Source organism: Girardinichthys multiradiatus, chromosome 3 (genome assembly GCF_021462225.1).
Source record: "Girardinichthys multiradiatus isolate DD_20200921_A chromosome 3, DD_fGirMul_XY1, whole genome shotgun sequence".
Classification (NCBI taxonomy): Eukaryota; Metazoa; Chordata; class Actinopteri; order Cyprinodontiformes; family Goodeidae; genus Girardinichthys; species Girardinichthys multiradiatus.
The window spans coordinates 13,818,391-13,833,754 of NC_061796.1; the positions used below are offsets into that span (position 1 = coordinate 13,818,391).

Here is a 15,364-nt window from a genome sequence, read left to right on the forward strand (position 1 = left end):
AACCAGGTTGTCAGCAAAGCAGGAAGCTCTGTTATGCACAACATGCTTTGCCACTTTTTACTAAGGGTGTTATAAGAGCCACAGCTGGCACCAAATTGCTGTCTTAAAGCCCAGTTCCTACTTTCAGAGACATCGTCTCCTGTCAAGCCTTCACCAGTTCTGAAACAAACCCAGAAATGAGGTGACGGTTGTCAGCTGCATTTTATTATATGTAAATTTAATGTAATTTTAAAGAATGCATCACATGTAAACTCACTTTACATTGATCCATCTCCAGACCAATGGTTGTTCAGGATCCCGGTTTAAACCAATCCAGACTTCACTGTAGAGTTTTTCGTTCAGCCCCATAGTCATCAGGTCTGTGTCTGTTGTGTACCAGGTAACCATGTCTATATAGTTACTCTGGCAATACTGTCTTGCTTCGTCCCATGCAAGTCTTTGAGAAGGAACATGAATAGTTATGTGTATCTTTGCATCCAACCAAAACACAAGCATGGAGAGGAGTAGTAACAAAAGCTCAGCGCAGCCTTTCTTCCCCATATTCAGCCCGGTTGTCACATCAAGTCCGATGTGCCAGTGGCTGGAGAGAAGCTTTCTCATTTTATACCATTGTACATGTAACCAACTAGAAGGGTTACTTTATTTAAACCTGATAATAGTAGATGGCAGGTAAATCAATTTACTTTGATGACTAATACCAACACTACACAAGCATAGAGAAAACTGGGCCTGATCAGAAGATTTCTAAATTCACGGGAGCCTAGGTGTGAGTAACAACAGAGGAGAACACACAATGTCTATGAAAAAGAGTAGAGTTTAATATAGTGAACATTTGTGGATCTACATTTACAAATAAACCAAAATTGCGCACTTTGTTTAAAAAAAAAACAACCAAAAAAACAACAAAATAAAATAACATAAATAACCCAGTCTTTTCGATACATCTGTCAAATATTCATTCAATGTCTCACAGCCAGTGACCAGTCGGGTCACAATCTACCAGTTCACTCGGTCCCCTGGGCTGGGGCTCGCCATCCAAGTTCAGGAGAGGATGATCTGGTGGTTTCGAGGCACCACAGACCAAAAGTGCACTATAACCAAAAAACCTGACCTGGAACAAGGCCAAAGTAAAGCATCTTAAAATACAGGATGCTAATATCAATAAAGCTTAAGCTACATTTCAAAGAGATCTTTCATCATTTCTCAAGTTTTTTTCATGTTGTACAACAATATTCAAGTTATCAGAGTTCAATATTACCAATATATCAGTAAACTAAAGAAATGAGCTTATATGTGGTAAAAAAATATATATATACTTCAATCTAAAAGTGCCAATGAGGTACATCTATAACACTATATTTAACATCAGAATGTGAATTTGAAGCTCATATTAGCTCTGACTCAGAACAGAAAGTTCCCAAGCAATGCCAACAGAAAAGCACATTACAGCACCATGAACCATAAATTAGCACCATTGAAATATTAGAACATGTGCTAACAGAAAAATAAGTGTAACTGCATAGAAAAAATACAACATACACAATAATAATAATAATACAAAAACTTACAATACAATTATATTTTTATTAAATTTGATCAGTTACTAGGTATTTTAGCCAATTTTCAGCAATTTTACCGAGCCAACTGCCGAGCGCGTGCGATCACTCACCGATGCTTCGATGCTACACGACTACACGGGGATTTTTTCGGGCTTCAGCCGTTCACAAGGGAAGCTTTCTGAGATTTAAGAAAACGGATTTACTATTTTGAATTATATATTTTGCGAAACTATTTTAACATTGTTTTTCTTACCTATTTCCAAGATTCTTCATCGAATTTGACAAGATTTCCAGGCTATTAGCGGAAACAACCGTCAGCTCTGAGCTCGCGTGTCTAACACAATCTGAGCAAAATCTCAGCACAGCCGTTAAAGGGGCGGGACAATCAACCTTATTGGCTGATGTGAAATCAGACTGTGCCAGCTATTGGTTGTTTAATCCGTCACTAAAAGCAATCACTAAAGGCATATTTCACAGTTTTTAAAGATTTTTAGCATTTCTTATCTATACTTATGAACATATTTATTAACTTATTTTTAACTTTATTACTTTTCAACTCTTATTGTAGAATAAGACATGAAATCCATTTATACTTTTTAATCTTGTTGTAGAAGAAAACAATAAATCAACATCATTCATTTTTTTCTTGTGTTTTTAACATTGGGTTACATACAGGTTAGTGCCAACTGGACACACCTTCATGCATTCAGCTTACCAGTAACACCACTTCCCTGCCTGCTGTTGGAGGGAAATTACAGCACAACTAACATTTACATGGTTAAAACTTTTGGCTTTAGGAGAAGCAGTTTAGATTAAAATGTTTGTAAAAAAAAATCAGAGGAAACTTGTGAAATTCATGGATGTAATGTAAGAAAATGAAAAAAAAAATTCCACTATAAAAACTTCCACAATGTTCTATAATTAACATGACAGTGTGTTGGATGGGTGCAAAAACTTGTTATCACTCATGTAAAAACCTTGGGTTGGAAGGCACCTGCACTATGCCTTCCTCCCTGTGTGTGTGAGATCATTGTTATCTCTGTGTGAACCAGCCTCCTTTCCGTCTCACACACATACACCCTGTCTGAACTGTCTGTTGAACTGTGTATATAAATAAAGAGATAGGGTGTCAAAACTTTGTAGTTTCACTGCAAAGTGGGCTACCCTTGTCACAAGTAACTCTGACTGTATCGTTCTTACCTCTGAGTTGACTAAATAATACCTAACATTTATTGGTCCTTCGAAGCCGGATTAATTCAATAACCTTGTTTCTCTTTGCTTTAACAGTGACTCTGGGATCCGTGGGGGAAGCCTGACGTCGAGCGAAGCACCGCTGCACAGCCTCCTTTAGCCGGAGTGGCTGAAAGTCCCGGTGTGTGTGAATTCACACCTGGCCAGTGGGTTATTGCCTTCCTCTGCGCGGGGTGACTCTCACAGGGTCCAAAGAGTCACCAAGAAGTCAACTCCGAGGTGAGACAGTTTTAAAATACAGTTCATAGGAAAAGTACTTAACAGTCGTTGGTAGTGCGTCGCCGGTAAGGACGCTGCATTCGAATGGTTTTATTCCACCGTGAAAGGAATAGTGACAAATTTGGTACAATCCCGCCGTGAAGGGGATTAAAGAAAACGACTGAGGATTATTCCCCTGAGAGGGAATAGAGTAAAGCGCTATATAAATAAAAGAAGAAAAGTACTTAAAAGTCGTTGGTAGTGCGTCGCCGGTAAGGACGCTGCATTGGGAAGGTTTTATTCCACCGTGAAAGGAATAGTGACAAATTAAGGTAGGGCCCCGCCATGAAGGGGGCCAAATAAAACGACTAAGGGTTATTCCCCTGCGAGGGAATAGCATAAGCGCTATAAAAGTAAAAAGAACGGAGTAAATTGAGCTCATAAAATAACACCAAGTTAACTTAGAAAAAATTACAAGGTACCTGAAACTAACTGTGTGACTGTGTTGTGTGTGTTTGGAGGACTAAGCATTTTAATAGAATCATAGCAGGATTCTGCTAGTCCTGTGTTTTCTTTTGCCCAGATTAAAACTACGTACTGGTGACTTTGGAGATTCAGGTCGGATTTCATTCCAGAAAATTAACACCGCTGTGAATTAGTCGCAGTAGAAGGCCGTGTTAATGTCCTCTCCTTAAAGTCTCATGCCAGTGACCTTTTATCTGGGACATTTATACTATAATTAAACTAACATAAAACATAATGGGGAAGAAACAAAGTAAACTAATTGACTTAGAAGGGGAGGTAAAGTTTATGGAGAACTATGTAAAAGGAGCAGGTATGATCTGTCATAGATGGAATAAAAAATAAAAAACATGGGTTTTTGGGCAAATTAGATACAAAGGATGTCTTAAAATTACAAGGGGATCTAAAATTAGCAATAATGAAAACTAAAAAGAGAAAAATAACAAAGAACAATGGGGGAAGAACAGAGAAAAAGCTCTGATTTAACAGAAATATGTGCACGATGGCATAAAAATACGGATTTTCAGGTAACTTAATTATCACTGAAATCCTAAAACTACACGGGGATCTTAAACTGGAGATTATGCATTCAAAAGATTCAAGAGACAATAAAAAACCTTGCCAGGTTATAATTTCAAAGGGGACTTTTCAGTCCCTGAGTGCTCACAGTTGATAAACAGATTAAAACAAAAAGATGAATTTAAAAAAAACAACAATAAGGGCAGCTTTTAACTGACATAGCCATAATACTGAGGCCTTAAGAAAAGCACAGAAAAAAAACTTTCAGCTTAACTGAAAACAAATAAAGGGGGGGGCGGACTGCCACCCATCCCAGTTTAGAATACCAAGGTAGCCCCAAATTATAAAGACTAAGAGATGGTTTTAGAGGACGTGGTAAAAGAAGTTAAAAGAGGAGGTGACAATGTGGACAACATGGAAACTGTCCAACTGGACAACCCAGTGAACAATGACTAGAGAAGAGAGAACAGAATGTTGTTAAAGAAGTAATCTGAGAGTAAAAGATTTTGTAGGCAAGCATTAGTGAGAAACAGGTGCTTTAAAAATCATTCTATGGTGTTATACTACCAACAATATCATGATAAAATGCAAAAGATTCATTTTACAGGGAAATAATTCCATATTTGGCTCAGATTGTGTGCATTCTTGATTTTTCCTCTTTGAGAGAAGTTAAATTTCAGCTCTGTGAAACGACCTTGACAAAGAGATGCAGCTGCCTGAAAACAAAGATAAAACTTCTGCAAACAGCAGAAGCCTGTCTCTGCTGAAAGGTCTGAAAAAAATTGTAACTCTACCTCTGCATGTGTCAAACTCAAGGTCCGCGGGCCAAAACCGGACCCCAAAAGTTTAGTGATTCTCTAGAAGTAGAGCCTTTTAATATGGTGATTGTGTGCTTGAATCTGCCTTTTGAAAATGTTTTGAATCTTGCTCTTTATGTATAAAAAAAAAAAGAAAGAAAAGAAAAATTGGCTAAAGTCTGCAGACACAAAATGAACCTGGATTGAAGCTCTAACTAAGTTTATTTAATCTGAGATCTTCTCCAAATGCAACAGTATATGTCAGTCTACATGAGATACTAACAACTTCACCTACTGGTATAATATAAAGATCTGAGTGAATATGTGAAACAAACAATGATGAAAGTTTTTCAACAGGTGATGCTCATCCAGGAGGAAGACAGTGTTCCTAGGAAATGCAGCTCATTCATTAACAATCAATTTTTCTCCTATAGGTGGAAGTTTTGCTGACTAATCATAGGCTGGATCTATGAAACATTATGTGCACAGAACAAATGACCAAGGTTCTGACTGACTTATGAACCTCACTGACCTGACAATGATAACATGACACCCAACAGATAACACCTTTAATGTGGACCCACTAAGACCACCTTATTGATTCTTGGTGAATAAAAAAAAGAATTGAAGCGTTCAAAACAGACCTTGTGGAAACAAAAGGGGTTATGAGGAAACAATGTGCATTTTAAGAATAATAGAAGTCAAATTATGTTCAAATCTTTGCAAATAAAAATTACTCTGACAGAGAAATAAGTAAGTAGTGTGTGAATGTGTGTGAATGGGAATGACTGATTTCATTGTAATGCATCTTTGAGGGACATTAAAAGCGCTAATAAAGGTCTGATGTTCTGATGATCTTTGCCAAATTTATATCTTAATAAGGTTTCCAGAATCTTTTTCAAAAAATCATTTAAAGATGGCAAAGGTTCTACCTCTACTGAAAATACTGATAACCATAAGAAAGTTCATAGATCCGTCTTCAATTTTTCACAATTCTTTTACAAACAGGTTATTTAAACTTTCATGTGGCCAAATGTCTGTGTTTGACTTTCTGTTTTTGTGAAATAAATGTCTGTTTCATGTTATGTAAAAATTAGAGTCCTCAACATTACCATAATAATATTAGGTCAGTTCTCTATGATAAAACAAAAAGATTTTAACAGATGTTTAGACTTTTTCCAGTCAGGTTCAAAATGATTGAATTAGACTCAAACTTAACATAAGATGAAATGAACCTTAACAGAATTACTGGACTGGACTGAAATACAGAAAACGTGAGTTAATTGAAACAAACTTTAGTTACTTGAACTAAATACAAAGCTGACTGAAACTATATGTTGTATCTATAAAACTGGGTAAGATAAACTAAGATTATAAGATATAATATGCCCTTCATTTTTTGTGTTCATCAGTGAGTGAGTTTTTATTTTTTATTTTTAATAAGAACTAAACCAAGCATTATTTATAATAATAGCAACTACCAAAAATATTGATCTCATTTTTAAATGTAATAAGGACTTACTTTATAAAATATGATAAAAAAGAATAATAAGAATTTGGAAAAACAGAGGCTTTAAACCTCTGCAGGAACAGCACTGACACTGTCAAAGGTAGATCCTAATACAGGAATCTGGAAGCTCATTCTGGCGTGGACAGTCAAAGTCCATCCAAGGACACATTTAGATGAGGCAGAGGGACAAATACAGGGCTTAGCTGAGAGCAAAGAGAGCAACATGCATCCTGCCCTAGCTGCTGTCCCACCTGAACTGTGGTCCCAATCATCAACTGATGTAGGGCTTATAAAGGGGTTCCCACCATACAAGGTTAAACTAATATCTGAAAAAAGGCCATTAGTCCGCCAATACCCCTTAAAGCCAGAAGCTGAAGAAGGTACTAAGCCAGTAATACAAGATATGTTGAAGTCAGGAATATTAAGAGAAGCACCTGACGCTACATGCAAGACATATCACACTGACATCGCTATTATTATCACAGCCAAACATAACTCTAAAAAGATGTGCCCTTTAAATCCAAGTACTCTAATACCTACTGCAGAAGATGGAAAACCACATTCTTATAAAGCAAAAGTTGAAGAAGACACCAAACCCAGGCAAGACATTTCTCAAACCCTTATACCAGATTCATGTGTTGTGTTTGTAGATGGCTCAGCATCTAAAGATGAATATGGAAAGAATAGAGTTGGTTATGCAATAACAACCATCGATAGGATAATAGAAGCTAAATCTCTACCCAATACATGCTCAGCCCAAACAGCAGAATTATATGCTGTAGTAAGAGCATGTGAATTACATGAGGGACAAATACTTACTATATACACAGACAGCCAATACGTTTTCGGATCAGTACATCACCATGCTAAGATTTGGCAAAATAGAGGTTTTAAAACATCATCAGGGACAGAACTAACTCATTTCAACCTATTAAAGAGAAAATGTCAGATCTGCTATTTATAGACACAGATGTGCTGAAAGACGCCCAACAGTCAGCACCCAAGACAGAAATAAAGGCCTGGCTAAAGAGAGGAGCACAGAAAAAAGATGACATCTATCAGATAGAAGATAAACCAATCCTCCCAAAACATTTATACAACACAGCGGCTACAGTGACACATTGGGAAGACCCACGTGTCAAGGGGGGAATATGTCACATCTGGTAAAGCATTAATGCTACACTATAAATATTTCTGACTATGCAAATCATTTTTGCAGATCATGCATAATTTGTTGCAAACACGGGGGAAGAAATATTGCCTAGTTGTAATAGATGAACCTAGTGACACATTTCTTCCCCACATATGGTATCCCACAGATTATAAGGTCAGATAATGGAACTCATTTTGTAAATAAATTAATAGAACTAAGTTCTAAAGCATTAGGGTTTCAGTTAAAGATTAAGGAAAACAATGGAAGAAACAGGGAGGCCATGGCCCGAATGCCTATCCCTGGTTAAATTATGGATGAGAATAACTCCAAATCAAACTGGTCTTACTCCATGAATGAAATAGAGAAAGCACAACAGGAACCTTCATTAGCTGAGTGGATGAATAAAATGTTGCAGACAAAAGAAGAACAAATGTCCAGTGGTCTGCCGATAATCTCTGCTCCTATCCCACAGAATGAGGCCTGGAGACCTGGTCCTGATTAAGACACTCCACCGGAAGGATTGGAGCACTCCTTGGTGGAAAGGGCCGTTTCAAATACTCCTGACAACGCCCACAGCTCTGAAAATAGCAGAGAGGCCTTCCTGGATCCATAAAAGCCACTGTAAGCCAGTTTTGCCATTACAGGAGCCAGATCAACCGACGGGGTAGCAGAGGAAGTCCGGGTTCAAAGATGGCCCAGCGTCTCAAACCGGTGAAGAAAACAGCTGATCTGCGCCCAATTATAAAATGGCTCTCTGTAACTTGTGGACAGGACTGATAAGCCTGAGCTTAATTCTGGTAGCAGGACTCTTTCTCTGTCTAAAGCAGGATCCACAGGAGGTGATACCGAACCAGAAGAGATGGACATCAGACGGGACCCATCTCAGAACACTGACGGAAGAACATGACGCACATCCATTCCTACAGAATTTCTGGTATTGTTCATGGTGGCATATGCAACACTGAACCAGGTAGAAATGCACGAAAATGAAGGGGACGATTATGATGACATGTTGTAAATAAATCACATCAAAAGCCTGAGTGTACTCATACATTGTATTTCATAAAATAACCTTACAGCAGAAAATCGGAAGAAGTTGTTGCTTAAGTGAAATGAGAAAAAGTACAATGATGACATAAACAGGGCAGATTTTTTAATTCTTTTATTTTTATGATTTCAAGTATTATTCTTTTATTTTTATGATTTCAAGTATTATTCTTTTATTTTTATGATTTCAAGTATTATTCTTTTATTTTTATGATTTCAAGTATTATTCTTTTATTTTTATGATTTCAAGTATTATTCTTTTATTTTTATGATTTCAAGTATTATTCTTTTATTTTTATGATTTCAAGTATTATTCTTTTATTTTTATGATTTCAAGTATCATTATTTTATTTTTATGATTTCAAGTATCATTTTATTTTTATGATTTCAAGTATTAATCAACATTTAACTTTTAATGGTCGCCGAGGGCGGCGGGGCCGTATGAGTATTTCCCACAAAATATAATCTGTTTACCGTCCGTGGGTTTTCGCTCATACAAAGTATTTTTCTTACTCGTTTTTATATTAAATGTTTTTACTTGTGATAAAAGGAGGGACTGTTGGATGGGTGCAAAAACTTGTTATCACTCATGTAAAAACCTTGGGTTGGAAGGCACCTGCACTATGCCTTCCTCCCTGTGTGTGTGAGATCATTGTTATCTCTGTGTGAACCAGCCTCCTTTCCGTCTCACACACATACACCCTGTCTGAACTGTCTGTTGAACTGTGTATATAAATAAAGAGATAGGGTGTCAAAACTTTGTAGTTTCACTGCAAAGTGGGCTACCCTTGTCACAAGTAACTCTGACTGTATCGTTCTTACCTCTGAGTTGACTAAATAATACCTAACACAGTGTCATCTAGATAACAGAACAGCTCACAGACATTTATTTTATAAATTAACTGAAACTAATTGTTATCTATAAGAGGATGACAGTTTTTTCTCACATTAATTTACAAAATAATAAAGAGACTAGATTGTACAACTGTAATAAATCCATATTCATAGCATTTTCTAATGCATCAGGTGCACACTGCACATCTACCGTATGCTGACTATGGATTTTGTGCACTAGAGGGGAAATCTACGGTGGCCGGGGGGTGCAAAACACTTTTACAAGTACCAAAACAAATTTACATTTCAGAAAACAAATGTACATTTCAGAAAACAAATTTACATTTCAGAAAACAGATTTACATTTCAGAAAACAAATTTACATTTCAGAAAACAGATTTACATTTCAGAAAACAAATGTACATTTCAGAAAACAAATTTACATTTCAGAAAACAAATTTACATTTCAGAAAATCAACCGGAAAGGGAATGTACCAACGCCGAGGCTAACTTCCGGGTCAGCCTCAGCTACATGTAAATCACAGAATTTGAATATTTGAGAAGACATGCTAATGATCAAGTGGCCCATTTGCTTTTATTTTAATCAGGAAGTGTAGAAGTTCAGAATGCTAGAAAATGTTGTGGGTAAAATTTGAAGGTAAACAGCTATGAATGTTGCAATAAATAAATTGAGTAATTTACACATGTAAATTTCATTTGATGTCTGGATATTAGACAATGGCGTCAAAGTTCTATGATAAAGAGCCTTTATTAGAGAGGGGTCATTTTTGTTATGAGTAGGGAGAAGTCTGAGAGCACATAATCTAAACCAGTGTAAAATATAACTAGTACCTTTGGATCAGTACCATCGGGACCAATCTTTCACATATATTGACAGCTACCCTCTAAGCCTGGGTAGCCTGCTAGTGGCCTTGGAGCTTAAAGATACTGTGCAGTATCTTAACTAACCCTAAAATTAAACCAAACCAAATGGGCAGCTTAACAATTTACTCTTTTAACAAGGAGGACCACAGTAGTGTGGGAGAAGAACTGTGTACAAGCATTTTTGCATGCCAGCCGAGCTCATTGTGTTGGTCACTCTGATACAAACAGCACACCCAAGCAGAACCTTCAAATTTTGAATGAGTTTGAGATCAGGAGTGCAGATTCCATCATCTCCACTTCCAAAATCTGAATCTAATACCTGATAAACCCCGCTCTCTGGGGGCAAGTATTCACATCCTAAGGGATGGAGTTTGGTATTGAAGATGTGGCATTGCCACTTGTTTTCCCAGTGAGGAGATGGTGCCCAAACCATCACACTCCCTCCACCAAAAGCAGTTTGGCATTGGTGGAGAGGATTCAACAACATTTTCATGAACAAACCCCACCTACTTAACTCAGCTCCTCAAATGCATTTTTGCTTACAAATGTAGCACCATTTCAGAAAAAATAAAGAGGCTTTCCACCAGGAAGCATTGTCACAACAAAGAAAAACAGAAGTTGTTGAAGGAAGTTAATTTTAGACACTTGTATCTGGGATTTTATTATTTTGTTTATAATCCATATTTTATGACAATAGGTGAGAGTCAGAACGTTATAGACCAGCAAATCGAGAGTTTCCCTTTTTGTCTCAACTCTTTTTTCAATACAGACTGAAGCATAGCGTCTGCATTACAGCAGATGATGTTTCAATTCATGGCAGTTCATTGGCGCAGAACTGTGATTAAGCCAAAACTGTTAGATGACAAGAGGTCCTCAAATGTATTTTATCAGGATGCTTCACTGTTGGTACAATAGAAGTGTCAGGTTAATGTTCCTAATTTCTTCTCCAGAAAAATAATTTCCAGATGTCCCAAACAATCGTAAGGAATATTATCAGACAAAAACATCTGCAACAGCAGAACCTGGGTCTATCTTTGATGTTATTTTCTTTTCATTTGCTTCCCGTCACAGTGCTGTTGCTCAAAAACCTTACCTGACCGTCAATGAAGCTGCACTTACAATGCTACATGACTGTATGACGCACTGCTCCTGAAGCTCGTTGGATAATTTGGGATGTCCTGAAGCTTCACTACTGTAGAATATAAACTATCTATGTGTGTAACTGGAAGGTGCAGATATAGGGGAGTGAAAACATAGGGAGTGAGAAGCATAGAAAGTGCAAAGTCATAAATTGGTGAATGACAAGGGAGGAAGGGGTAGAGAGAGGGCAAGGTCGTAAATGGATGGAGGATGGGGGTGAAGGAGACAGGGGAGGATGAGTTTGCCAGAAGAGAATAACCAGAAGCACTCCTTATTTGGGCCTAAGGAAATGTTATGCTATATACATGAGTGACATGATATATGTATATGTTGAACACACCCTTAAGACTGAATAAAACGAGCTGGAAACAGAGGATAGCAGAGTTGGGCTCGCAAGTTTTAACTGGAGCATCTTTCTCTCACTCTGCAGAGGCAAACATAAGCTGATTGTACTTGTGTTTATTTCACTCTTTTGAAACCTGCACCCGGGGAAGCAGCGACGGCTTCGACACTACCCTTTTCTAGTGCAACTAAACCTTTTCCTTTGAGGTTCTGGATGATCCAGAAAACTGTTCTTTCAGATGCAACATTTTTAGGAGCCACTTTTTCTTGTTACATGTGATGCTATTTGGATGTCAGGCGCTTTTTACTTTGAGGGTTGTCATTGGTAACGCAAGAAGAAAACAATTTCAAGCACATCTGCTTCTCTTTAATAGTGACCAGTGGGGCCCTTGTCTTGCTGTTCCGGCGCACTAGTCTGGACTGGTGCTGGGGCGGTCTGCCTATCTCCACCCCGGAATGAAGGAGACCACCTCCTGGGTATGGTTACCCCTTTTGGGGTATCGGTACCAGGACCTGGGAGTATAGAATATGTATCGGGAGTGTGAGTGAGTGTACAATGTTCATTTTTGTGTGTCTTTACGTTGGGTGTGTAGGTGTGAGTGTTTTTATGTGTATGCATGAGGGTGGGAATGTGTGATTGTGACTGTGTGTGCCTGTTTCTGTGTCAAGGTTGGGTCTTGGGCTGCTTCCTCTCCTGGATCGGCTTAGGCTTTGCCTCTGCCTCTGCCCACTGGTGTACTTGTGGTTCTCGATGTCCGGGGCTGTGTGCTTTGGTGTGTGCCGGCTCACTCTCGGGAGCTGCTTGCTAGTGCCTGGGCCCCCTGGTTCTGTCGGGCCTCTGCTTAGGGAGTGATGTGCCCTGGGGTCTTGGGTCTTTGGGTCCATGGCTGGATCTGATCCGGCGTAAACAGCTGCCGGAGGGGCCTGTGGGCTCGTCACTGCAGCTCCCTGGGGCTTCTGCACTGTGGCTACTGGTTGGTTCACCTCGGGCTCTCCTCTGCTCCTCTCTGGGGGGGTTGCGGGAGTCCCAGTGGTGGTCATCTTGGGGTTTCTGTGCTCTGGGGGGCCTTTAGATGTCTGTAGCTCATATCTCCTACTTGTCTATCTCGGGTCCAGGGGGGCAGGTCTGTGGTTCCTCACACTCACCATTGCATGTTGTTATGGAGAAACCTTTTATACACAAGCACGCTCACACTTACACCACAGGTGTTTAGATTCAGATGTTAACAGATACACAGATGTTCTATATTGAGCTGCAGTGGCCACTTAATACATCTTGAATTCATTAGTACCGTGCACATTTCTGTAGCATTGCTGTTGTTATATATTTTTTTTTTCTACAGGTGTAGAAGCAGTCTTCTTGGGTGTTTTCTTGTATTCTCTTATCTTTCTTTCTCTCCTCTATTCTTTTCTCCTCTCCCTTATTCTTTTTGCCTCATCTCTCTCTCTTTCTAGCTTCTTTTTTTTCCTTTCATTTCCATCTACCTGTCCATTGTAATTGAAATAATCCCAAAGCAGTTTCTAACATTTTCTATATATATATATATATATATATATATATATATATATATATATATATATATATATATATATATATATATATATATCAAGCAGAGCATTATAGTGTTAGCCGTAATGCTCCACTTGTTAAATTAAATCTCTTAGGCTTCTTCTGTTGGGCTCAGAGAATAATTCTATGCTATTCGATTAAATAATAATACTAGCCACCAGTGCAACAGATTAGACTAGTAAATTATCTTATTGCTAAAACTTTAAGCTATGACTCAATTTCTTCTTTGTTCTGATGCAGGTGAAGTTTAAAAAAGGTACAATGTTTTCTCCTTGTTTTCCTGTTCAACCTTCTTAATTTAATTTCTATGTTCTGGAAAGATTTTTACCTTTTTAGGTTGAATAGTGGCTTTGCTTTAAACCCCCTTTTAAATAATAATTAATTGAGGGGACTGTTTTGGATTTTTTCATTAAACTATTGAAACATATGTGACAAAACGTAGCTGTGCTAAGGATGTTGTGCATCACCAGAAGAGCTGATAGTGCTGCCCAGGGGTTTTATGCATCTTCATAAAAACCTAGGGTAACTTCTGATTGGCAGAGCAAATGATTAGACATATAGAGATTTTCTTGCTTCACAGTTCTTGTTGAGCTATCCCGTGCTCAAAAGAAACAGACATAATTTATGCTGATCACTCTTTAAAGTTTGTTTTACCGTGAAGTATTGATTCTCTTCACAGTACCAAAACCAGGCAGCAGGTGGCTTCAAAGTTTTCCTGCCTGTTGTACCTGTGGAAAATAGTACTGTAGATAATGGGAGAACAAGTAAGGCTTGAATGGAAGCACTCATTACAAAAGATTTTTAGAATGGCAGATTTTCAGAACAAGAGAAAGATTTGAAGTTTCTAATTTCCTCTTTTTATGGGAAGAAATTTGTGCCATCAGAAACTGAATTTGAATTGCTCAGACTGAATTTGTATTCGTGTAATTTAAAATAAAATGCTAATTAATAATTTTAAAAATCACTCAGTGATTTTCTGGATTTTTGTTTTAGATTCTGTCACTCACAGTTGAAGAGTACTCATGATAAAGATTAAAGACTTCTACATGCTTTGATAGTGGGAAAACACGCAGAATTGGCAGTGTATCAAATACTTGTTCTCCCCACTGTACCCGTTACTAGAAGTAGCTTGCACTGTTCAGACACACGCCTGTCACCTAATGAAAATATTGGTTCGAAAAGCTTGATGTTGTGAAAACTTGCTGTCTGTTACTTGTGCCTTTATCTATTATGATTTTGTCTAAATATTGACGCTGTTTTTTTAGTACTTTGAAATACCAGAATTTGCTCATTTTATATTTTTTTCTGCCTCATAACATAATTTCTAAAACAAGTAAATTACACATAACAATCAAACTGTTACTAAGTACTTTAGTCTTTTCAACAAATATTTTTTGACTATTTTAAGTCTTTGACTGAGTGTTTTGCACTTCTACTTGATGCTATGCACTCCAAGTGTCTGTTTTATGAATGAATGATACATATTAGAGAATTTAAGTACACGCTTTCATCAAACTTTTTGATAGGTGGGTGGGACTTCCGGTGAGGGCGGGACTTCCGGTTGGCGCCATGTGGGCGCCATGTGGGTGCCATGTGGGCGGGAGGTCACGTGGTCAAGCAGGTGGTGTGTCCAAGGGGGCGTAACCGTGGATGCTGATTGGTTGTCGTCATTAGGGGCAATACCTTAAGTGAGTCAATTAAAACACAGGGGTGTGTTTAAGGGTGTTATTAATAATCTGTATGTTTTTTCAGGCGTTAATACATCTAAAAACAAAAAAGACATGCATCCTTTTATTTTTTATTTCAGTAAACGTGTCATATATCCACCAAGTAAGACAAATAATGTGTTTATAGCAGCATTCACCACCGCTTATGCACGTTTAAAACTTCTCAGCAGCATGGAGAAGTTACAGGACAGATTGATTTATATTGACACGGATAGTTTGATTTATGTGACAAAAAGTGGTGAAACTCCTCTGGAATTGGGGAATTATCTGGGTGATCTTACTGACGAGTTAGATGGTGACAGCATTTCGG

General features: G+C 38.0%; 1 long non-coding RNA gene across 1 annotated transcript; it reads right to left on the reverse strand.

Annotated features, from left to right (window-relative positions):
* Positions 1-796: 796 nt before the first annotated feature.
* Positions 797-2,142, reverse strand: LOC124866268. Its single transcript, XR_007037764.1, has 3 exons — positions 1,813-2,142; positions 1,670-1,737; positions 797-1,111 (listed from the first exon to the last, which is right to left on the reverse strand). It is a non-coding gene; the product is annotated as an uncharacterized LOC124866268 (long non-coding RNA).
* Positions 2,143-15,364: the final 13,222 nt, after the last annotated feature.